The sequence below is a fragment of the Bos javanicus genome, chromosome 2, assembly GCF_032452875.1.
Source record: "Bos javanicus breed banteng chromosome 2, ARS-OSU_banteng_1.0, whole genome shotgun sequence".
NCBI lineage: Eukaryota > Metazoa > Chordata > Mammalia > Artiodactyla > Bovidae > Bos > Bos javanicus.
In genome coordinates, this window is record NC_083869.1 from 44,877,974 (window position 1) to 44,888,880 (window position 10,907).

Sequence of the window (10,907 nt, forward strand, 5' to 3'; positions counted from 1 at the left end):
CTTTTGCTCACCTTTGTTACTAGTTTTTTCTTATATTCATCATTAGAGGAAAGGGTGTAGAAGGAGATTCAAAGATCTTGCTTATGGCTATTGAACAGAAAGTCAAGGTGGAGAAGAGTGTGTTTTTGGAGAGAGGGCATCCCTCGAAATACTGAGTCTTTCCTTGAGGAAGAGAGTGCCCAGGTTACAAATATTTAATAATTTTCCCTCTCTGTCTGACAGTGAAGGAGAAATGTCATATGACATCCCTTATTGTGGAATCTAAAAAGAAATGATACAAACAAGCTTACTTGCAAAACAGAGACTCACAGACATAGAAAATGAACCTCATGGTTCATTTAAAGTGGATAATTAACAAAGACCTATTGTATAGCACATGGAACTCTGCTCAGTGTTATGTGACAGCCTGGATGGGAGGGAAGTTTGGGGAAGAATGGATACAGTATATGTTTGGCTGAGTCCCTTCATTGTTCCCCTGAAACCATCACAACATTGTTAAATAGCTATACCCCAATACAAAGTGTTTCTGGTGTTAAAAAAATTAAATTAAAAAAACATAAATATGTAATAAGTCCAGGCCAAAGCTCACCAAAACAGATCAGTCGGGGGTACATGAGATCTGCCCACACCAGTGATATCAGAAGTTGAAGATGAACACAGAAAGAGCTCCCGGGCTTTTCTTGTAGGTAACTGTGAGGTGTGCAGAGACAATGGGATGTGGTAAACCGAAGTTTTTTCTTTTTTTTTTTTAACACATATTTGGCTGCACCAGGTCTTAGTTGGGGCACAGGAGATCTTCAATTTTTGTTGCTGCATGTGGAACCTTAGTTGCAGCATGAGAACTCTTAACTGCAACATGTGGGATCTAGTTCCCAGACCAGGAATTGAACCTGGGCTCCCTGCATTGGGAGTGAGGAACGTTAGCCACTGGACCTCTAGGGAAGCCCCTAACCAAAGTATGTCTGAAAACACCTTCGAAGACAGCATCAGGTTGCCTACTGGAGCACTTTTCTAGCCAAATAGGAAAAGTGCGAATGCCTTGAGAGCAAGGATTGTGTCTTAGTCATCTTTGAATTCCTACTCAAGGCTTAACACCAGGTGTGACATAAGATAAACCCTAAGGTTCAACATGTATTGAATAAAGGAGTGGGGTGGAGAATCAAGCAGAGAGGAAAATGACAATTGTCTCAGATAGTGCCTAGTCCCCTTTGTATTGTGTTATCTTCAACATCAAATTTATGTATTATGGTTTAGTTTTGATCCTATGAATATTAATCTCTCTGTCCTTGGAAACAGAAGGCCATCACCAATTCCGTCACTCCATTTGTTTGATTACACTCAATTCTCCCAAGTACATTTCAAAGTTAATTCATGTTTTTTGTTGTGTTGCAAATATTGTATCATTATATAACTAATCACCACTTCAATTCTTTTCACTTACACGAATAAACACACTTTATAGATACTTTCTTCTTTATTGAAAAAATAAACCTCAGTTGAATAAAAATTACAAGATACAAATAAACAAAGGTAGAAAATAAAGAGCACCCATGACTTTACTTGCACAGAAACTATATATTTCTGTGGGGACTTTTTACTAGGTATACACAGACACACACTTGGGAGGGGACAAAAATGGGATCACTACAGACTTAATGTTTTGTAATTGGATTTTAATATTCTTTTCAGATAAAATTAATAAGTAATAGCACCCCACTCCAGTACTCTTGCCTGGAAAATCCCATGGACGGAGGAGCCTGGTAGGCTGCAGTCCATGGGGTTGCTAAGAGTCGGATACGACTGAGCAACTTCACTTTCACTTTTCACTTTCATGCATTGGAAAAGGAAATGGCAACCCACTCCAGTGTTCTTGCCTGGAGAATCCCAGGGATGGGGGAGCCTGGTGCGCTGCCGTCTATGGGGCTGCACAGAGTTGGACATGACTGAAATGACTTAGCAGCAGCAGCAGCAGCAAGAAAAACTTGACTTTTAGTTTAGAGTGTGCTTATTTCTTTTTGTCCTGAAAGTAGTTATTTTGTAAGAATAGTCTTTGAGCCCAACTTAAAAAAAAATGAGTGAGAGATCCACTGAGTAGGATGCCAGCCCTACTGAAGGAACAATTGTGTAGACAGGATTCAAGCATCTGGCTAACAGTTGGACCACATGACCTCTGAATTCTCCACCTTTGAGATTCTGTGAATGAAGAGAGGAGACAGGAATTTCTAAGGCTAACCAGACTGAAATGGCTGAAGGAACTAATGTAAGGGAGTTCTGGGAAATTAGATTGGAAAGTCAGATTTCAACTTGGTTGCATTTATATCTTGGATCCAAAGCTAGGAACATAGTGTGTGTGGAAGCTTGTGGGAGTGAATTTGTATGAAAGTGCCAAGGTCAGGAGTCATTTTCTTCCTCTTCTTCCTCCTTCCTCTTTTGTCTTCTCTTCCGTTTTCACGGTATGATCAAGTTCTTTCAACATTCTGAGTCTCCTCTTTCTTGAATTCCCGTATGAGAAATAACTTTAGTTCACTTCCCAGATACATGAGGTATTTAGTGCCAGATACACAAATCAGTATTCTTTTTACCCCATTGATCTGGAAATGGTAAAACGGTGATTGATTTTACTACATCATTTTACAATGTTATACAAAACTAACGTGCAAATAGGACTACCAATTTTTAATTGTGGTAAATAGAATTTTGTTGTTGTTGTTGTTTAGTTGCTAAGTCATGTCTGATTCTTCGCAACTTCATGGACTGTAGTCTACCAGGCTCCTCTGTCTGTGGGATTTCCCAGGCAAGAATACTGGAGTGGGTTGCCATTTCCTTCTCCAGGGGTTCTTCCCAACCTGGGGATCAAACCCACATCCTGCGTTGGCAGGTGGATTTTTTACCATTGAGCCACCAGGGAAGCCCAAGTGGAATTTCCCAGTAAGCTTACATTTCAAGCTTACATTTCAGTGGCATCAAGTACATTCATACTATTGTGTAATCATCATCCATCTCCGGGCCTTTTTATCATCCCAAACTGAAATGCTATATCAAACTCTCCATTCTACCATCCCCCAGCACCTGACAACCATGATTATACTTTCTGTCTCTATAAATTTGACTATTCTCAGTACCTCATATAAATATTGAATCATACAATGTTTATCCATTTTTGACTAGCTTATTTCACCTTGAATAATGTCTTCAAGGTTCAGCCATGTTGTAGCTTATGTCAGAATTTACCTCCTGTTTAAAGTGATAATTCCATTGTATATATTTACTGCATTTTGTTTGTCCATTCATCTTACCATTTTCTAATAGTAATCCTATAACCCATAGTTAAGGCCTTTTACTACTATTTCACTTGAAAGTTTCCCAACATTTCCAGATTTTGGCAGCCTAAAATTCTTTGAGTTGTTTTTTATTCTCAGACATAGCTGCTGTTTTCCCCGGGAGCAGGTCATCTTAGGGCCAGGGCTGTGGTGTAAATAGGTAGAGTGTGGTCAAGGCCACGAGTTGATTCATATTACCTTGTTCAGCAAGTATTCCCAGGTTGCTTCTGTGCACAAGGCAGTCCCTTAGTCATTCTTCTGATAATGGCCAGATGGCCGTTTGGTGGAGAGAATGGGCAAGAGTGCTAAAACAGTAGGCTTAATCCTACCTCAACCCTGTGCCCAATAACCAAGACAGATTGTTGGAAAGAAGTTGCGTGTTTCACTCATTGCACAGGGATTGCCATAAGTCAAGAAACAGCAGAAGACAGTCAAGTGACTCTGCTTCCCCTTCTCCCCACCATCCCATCCTTCTCACCACGACTCCTTGCTTCTTGTAGCTTGGTTTTGAGAGCATGTTGAATTAGCTGCACAAGAGCAGGGGAATTACTTCTCCTGATGCTCATTCCCTCGACCACCCGAGATCCCCTTGATCTCACACTCTCATCACAGTGTTTGCACTATACAGAATGACAGAGAGAGAATTCATTTTCTCCTTTTTAGACACTTCCATATCCCATCACAGTTGTCAAAGTGGATGAAAACTAGGGCTGCACTGAGTCACAGCCTGTTTTATTGCATACCCTCTCTTCGACGTGTGTCCAGAGAACTGATGTAATTTCTCCAAAGAGTTCTTGGAAAATATCTACTGTTTTTTTCTGTTTGTGTGTCTCTCAGTAATATCACTTTGGTCTTTGGCCAGAAAAGCCAAAGATTAGCTCTAAATTTTTTTTTTTTTTGTCTAAGTGTAGTTGATTTACAATGTTGGGATAATTTCTGCCATACAGCAAAGTGACTTAGTTACACATGTATAAACATTCCTTTTTATTTTCCATTATGGTTTATCACAGGATATTGAGTACAGTTCCCTATGCTATATGGTAGGATTTTGTTGTTATCAATTCTATATATAATAGTTTACATCTGCTAATTCCAAACTCCCACTCTATCCTTTCTGCAGTCCCTCTCCCCTTTGGCAACCAAAACCTGTTTTCTCTGTCTGTGAATCTGTTTCTGTTTCATAGTTAAGTCCATTTGTTATATTTTAGATTCTGCATATAAATGATATTGTATGGTATTTGTCTTCCTCTTTCTGATTTACTTCACTTAGTATGATCATCTTTAGTTCCATCCATATTGCTGCAAATGGCATTGTTTCATTCTTTTTTATGGCCGAGAAGTATACCATTGTATATATATACCACATCTTCTTTATCCATTCATCTATTGATGGACATCTTATGTGTGTGTGTGTGAATTAAAACTTATTTTTATTTTAATTTTTTTAGTTGGTCCTAATATTGTTATTATCTAATTAATTTTAAAAATTAGAGTATAGTTGATATATAATGTTGCACTAGTTTCTGCTATACAGCAAAGTGAGTCAGTCATACATACACATATATCCACTCTTTTTAAGATTCTATTCCCATGTAAGTTATTACAGAATATTGAGTAGAGTTCCCTATGCTACTCAGTATGTTCTTATTAATCATCTATTCTCTACATAGTGGTGTGTACATGGGCTTCCCAGGTGGCACCGGTAGGAAAAATCCACCTGTCAATGCAGGAAATGCAAGAGACACAGTTTCAACCCCTGGGTTGGGTAGATCCCCTGGAGTAGGAAATGGCAACCTGATCTAGTATTCTTGCCTGGAAAATTTTATGGACAGAGGAGCCTGGTGGGCTACAGTCCATGAGGCTGTAAAGAGTTGAACATGACTGAGAGAGAGAGAGTGTGTTTATGTATATCAATCTCAATTTCTCAGTTAATCCCTTCTGATTGGCTCTAATTTTAATTGGCATTTACTGCCCTGTTTTTCCATATTATTATCTTCTGGGGTTCTCTTCACTATCCACATCTATTAATAATGTCTTCACACTACTAGTGAGCTCCAAAAACAATCCAAAGATTAATATTAATAGTATATAGATTTTCTACTTTTTTCAAGAAGTAAAGGAAATCAGTGTGAAATATGAGGAAGTATAATTCTTCTAGACTTTCATGTCTCTACCATAGCAGGGAGCTTCCTTAGAAATAAGTGTTCTTCTTACAGAAAGAAAGAAATTTATTACAAGAGGCTAGTTAACTACCTTGGGGAGTGGATGGAAGTCCCATCTCTTTGAGTCATGGTGCGTAACTCGGTGGGAGTCAATTCCGTACAGAGTTCTAGTGACGATGATCTCACTGTTTTATACTTCACATCTATGTTTTAGTTTATGTGCCAAGTTTGCTTTCTTGCTGAACAAAATTCTATCTAAGACAAAGTTGATCTTGCCTTTTCCTATGTTCCTTTCCTCCATAGTTAGATATACTTTGGCCAGTGGTACCTGTTAATGAATTCAAACAAAGATGGTCCCACTCCAGATTGTTACTGGCATTTGTTATCTGACATCTATGAGTATAGCTGGCAATGTGTGCACTTTAGCTGAAACCATAGTCAACAGTACCACATCCCCGGGGAGACTGGACCATTACAACAAGCATGTGGGTCCTGCTGCTCTTCTGCCTTCCAGGTAGAGGCAAGGAGATCGGCACTGAGATACTGTGATCCCAGAGGTGACCTAGGATGAGTTTGTCTAAATATTTCTCACTGGCTTACCAAGGGAGCATCCAAGTTAAGTCTTTAGTGGTTGTAGGGCCTTGTTGTGGCCTGAGCCATTTGTCCTGCTCCAAGATGCTTCAAAACCTCATTCAAAATAGTACTGATGAGCCTATCTTCAGGGAAGGAATGGAGATGCAGACAGAGAACAGTCGTGTGGACACAGTAGGGGAAGGAGAGGGTGGGACGAATTGAGAGAGTGGCCTTGGCATGTATAGCACTACCATGTGTGAAACAGATAGCTGGTGGAGAGCTGCTGGGCAACACAGGGAGCCCAGGCTGGTGCTCTGTGATGACCTAGAGGGGTGCAACAGAAGTGGGGAGGGAGGCTTTAAGGGAGCGGACACACACACACACACATATATATAAATGATTATGACTGATTCATGTTGTTATATGGCAGAAACCAACACATCACTGTAAAGCAATTATCCTCCAAATGAAAAAAAAAAGGTTTGGATCCCTGGTGAAACCCTACTAGACTCAAGTTTACCAGGAGATTTGGGTAGGAACAAGGTTGATGGACTTCATTGTTTATAAAACCAAGAGTGCTAATAAAAGAAATTGAGCTTTGAAAGCTTCAGGTCCGAGGTCTGCTCATAGTCAACATTAACCAGCTTTACTTGGAGTGCACATTGGGTGAAACGTGGTCTGGCTATAAATGTAAGCAAGTTCTGTAAGACAGGAATATGAAACATTTGTACCCCTGTATAAGGGCCGTTTCCTTATAAATGTACTTTTAAGGTCCGTCTAGTCAAGGCTCTGGTTTTTCCTGTGATCATGTATGGATGTGAGAGTTGGACTGTGAAGAAAGCTGAGCACCGAAGAATTGATGCTTTTGAACTGTGGTGTTGGAGAAGACTCTTGAGAGTCCCTTGGACTGCATGGAGATCCAGCCAGTCCATTCTGAAGGAGCTCAGTCCTGGGATTTCTTTGGAAGGAATGATGCTAAAGCTGAAACTCCAGTACTTTGGCCACCTCATGCGAAGAGCTGACTCATTGGAAAAGACTCTGATGCTGGGAGAGATTGGGGGCAAGAGGAGAAGGGGACGACAGAGGATGAGATGGCTGGATGGCATCATCAACTCAATGGGGATATATGAGATGCCTGAAATTGTATATACAATTTTGTGTGGGTATTTCTGAGAAGAAAGTGTCTAGCTCTTCTCAGAGTCTCAAAGATGTCGGTAACTCCCTCACTTCATAAATGAGATCATTTGAAATGACCACATTATGGTGTATATAGTTCTCAGTTTCTCATTTGGTCAATTTTCATTAATAAATATAGGATAAATGATTGCCTAAAAAAGGCAAAGAAATATTTGACATTTAGGAAGAAGCAGAGTTACAGTGTAACTCTTGTTTTGGAAAAGATCACCCTCAAAAGACAATTAACAATACAAGGCTATGAATTATGACTACCTATTAAGTGGTATGGGTGGTGGTGATTTAGTCATTAAGTCATGTCTGATTCTTGCAACCCCATGGACTGTAGCCTGCCAGGCTTCTCTGTCCATGGGATTTTCCAGTGGTATGGGTAAAACATGCTAAAATAATTTAGAGGGAGGTAGGATCATTGCCTCTGGGTTGTTGCGCAGGAACTTAAGTTGAGCCTGGAGATGCAACAGCAAAGCCTGACTGTTCAGCCACTGTGCCCTGGGTGTTTTCATCTCAGGTATTAAATAATGAAATATTTCTGTGTCATTGGTTGCAGTGTCCCCCCAAGCCCACTCCAGTGCTGCTACTGCCCTGGCCATATCTCTACCAGGAATTCCCAACAATTTCCCTCTTCCCTCCACCTTCTAGGATCCAGTAACTGTAGGATTGATGCCTGGCCTGGAAAGATCTAGACACCATTCCAGCCTTCTGGCTAGAGCTTTTCTGGGGGTTCAGTGTCCATTCTGACCAACTATTGATATGTTACATATCACTACCTTTAAGGTATGATATGTGTTTGATAGAAGTTCATGTGTACCATTGTATGACTGAAGTAATTGAAAGGAAAAGGAAAACATTTCAGGAAGGGGAAATGGTGAAAGAAACAAAACCAGTTGGTTGATAAGACTATTCTGGAGTTGGAGGATAGCTGACTAATTTGGTTGGATATAGAGAAAAAGAATGAATGAACAATAAAGTTGAAAAGATGAGCTATAGCCAACTTGATGAGGAAACAGTTTGGGCCTGGAAGCATGGGAAGGAGGCTGAGTCTTGCACTCTGGAGTATGGGCTGTATATATTAGATGTCACTTGCAAATGCTTAAGGTGTGGAATGACATGATGACAGCAGAACTTTTAAAAGAATAATCTGGCAGGGGTGTGTAGGCTGAAAGGGTGAAGGAATTATTAGCAAATAAATTCTAGATGTAAATTAGCCATCATGAAAATTCCCCTCCCTTTTGGCGCTCCCTCCCACTTCCATGCCACCCATCTAGGTCATCACAGAGTTCCCTATGCTGTACAGCAGGTTCCCGCTGCTGCTGCTGCTGCTAAGTCGCTTCAGTCGTGTCCGACTCCGTGCGACCCCATAGACAGCAGCCCACCAGGCTCCCCCGTCCCTGGGATTCTCCAGGCAAGAACACTGGAGTGGATTGCCATTTCCTTCTCCAATGCATGAAAGTGAAAAGTGAAAGTGAAATCGCTCAGTCGTGTGCAACTCTTCGAGACCCCATGGACTGCAGCCTACCAGGCTCCTCCATCCATGGGATTATCCAGGCAAGAGTACTGGAGTGGGTTGCCATTTCCTTCTCCAAAGGTTCCCGCTAGCTGGCTATTTTACACAGGGTAGTGTGTATATGTCAATCCCAATCTCCCAATCCCACCCTCTGCTTCCCCACTGTGTCTGCATTCCTGTTCTCAACATCTGCATAATACAAGAGGGTGTGAAGAAAAAGAGACAATGGCTATGGCACAGAATGAAACTGGGTGGAATATTTGAAGTGAAGTCTTAAGAAACCTGGACCATCTGGTCACAGTGTCCCTAGGAGAGGGCAGATGAGGTTAGTGGCCACAGAAAGGAGCCAGTAAAGAAGAACATGGAAAACTGTATTGCTGCTTGGGGTATCATCAGGGTAGTAGGACAGTGTGTGTGTGTGTGTGTGTGTGTGTGTGTGTGTATTAGTCCCTCAGTTGTGTCTGACTTTTTGTGACTCCCATGGACTGTAGCCTGCCAGGCTCCTCTGTCCATGGGATTCTCCAGGCAAGAATACTGGAGTGGGTTGCCATTTCCTTCTCCAGGGCATCTTTTTGACCCAGGGATTAAACTGGATTCTCCTGCATTGCAGGCAGATGTTTTTTACCATCTGAGCCACCAGGGAACCAGTAGAATAGAGACTAGAGCTCACATACACAGAAAATACCACTCAACAATTACTTATCTATCTTATGTAAAGTTCATAAGGTAACATGAAAAAATAATTGGGAGAAACAGTGAGAATATGAATGAATCTTGAACTTGTTATTTGACTGACTTGTTCTTACTTGTTCTATGTAATTCTAGACCAGCAAGCAAGCAAATCTTGGCTGTCCAGCGTTCCTCCCCAGCAGGGAATGCACATTTCTGGAACACCAGAAGAAGTACAATGAACAACCACTGTGGTTAAAGTCATTGCCTTGGTGACCCCGTGAGATACTAAATTATATTTAAATTTTCTAGTTATTTCTCCCATCTACAATCACCTCTCATCTCACGATTACCTCCTATTTCACAATTACCTCTGAAAATCAACTCAAAATCCAATATTAATAATATTATTTTTATATCTACTATTCAAAAAGAATTTTTATGTACATTAGCTCACCAAACACCTTATAATTGTTAGGTAGAAGTTATTATCTTAATTTTAAATATGAGGAAACTAAGAAACAAAACCTTAGAAAATTCAAGGAAACATGATCAGAACTCACATTTTTTTGAGCACCTATTTTGTGTCAGATCCATCACATATGCCCAGATTCACAGAGCTGGTAAGGGTCAGAGCAGAGACTATGCCTAGTTCTCTTGGAGATTTTAAGTTGGTGCAATTTCCACAACAAGCCAATCTACCAGTTGTTGTTCATCTACCTGAGAAAGCTTTGAGTATCGGCAACAAAATTAGAGTTCTTATTCTTCAAATGATTGAAAAACAGCTGAAGTCAACCTTCCAAAGGCAATAATGTTTCTATTCCAATTCATAAAGTCACCAAGCAGATCTAAAGGACACTTCTTTGTTTTGTTTTCATTGGAGATGAAGATGTTTTTCCTTTATAATTTCTCTGGAGGAGTTCAAGCATTTAGAGGGATGAATTACCTCTGGCTTTATGTGTCCAGCATCATCAAACTGCCCCATGCAGATATTTTGTTATTAAAATGAGCTCTGTGTGTGAAATCATTCTATCTTGTTACAGGGGACACCAGGGCAAGCTATTTAGAATAAATTGAAATGAATAACTTAATGAAAGAGAAAAGAATATTCCTTTCAGGATCCCTGGATACACTAATCCTGTTCTTTTTTTCTGGCTTCTCCTTACTTCTTCTTTCCACTTTTGCATCATTTTGATCCATTCACCCTCATGGCTTATCCCTTCCTTTCCATTTTCAGAGTAGCTGTAATGGCAGCCTAACTGCACACAAGGAGACTTTGTCCTCTGAAATAGATGGCATGAAAGACAGGAACTGCTGTTGTCCTGACTACCATGGACACCAGGAAATGCCTTGCCTTCGACCCATGAACCTAGGCCAACAGGCTGGCAGACAGGAAAAGGTCTGTGTTCCCTGACTGAGCCACACAGTCAGGAGTGCCACTGGAGGGTCCCTTCCACTCCTTCTTTGTTCTCCAGTGAACTGGTT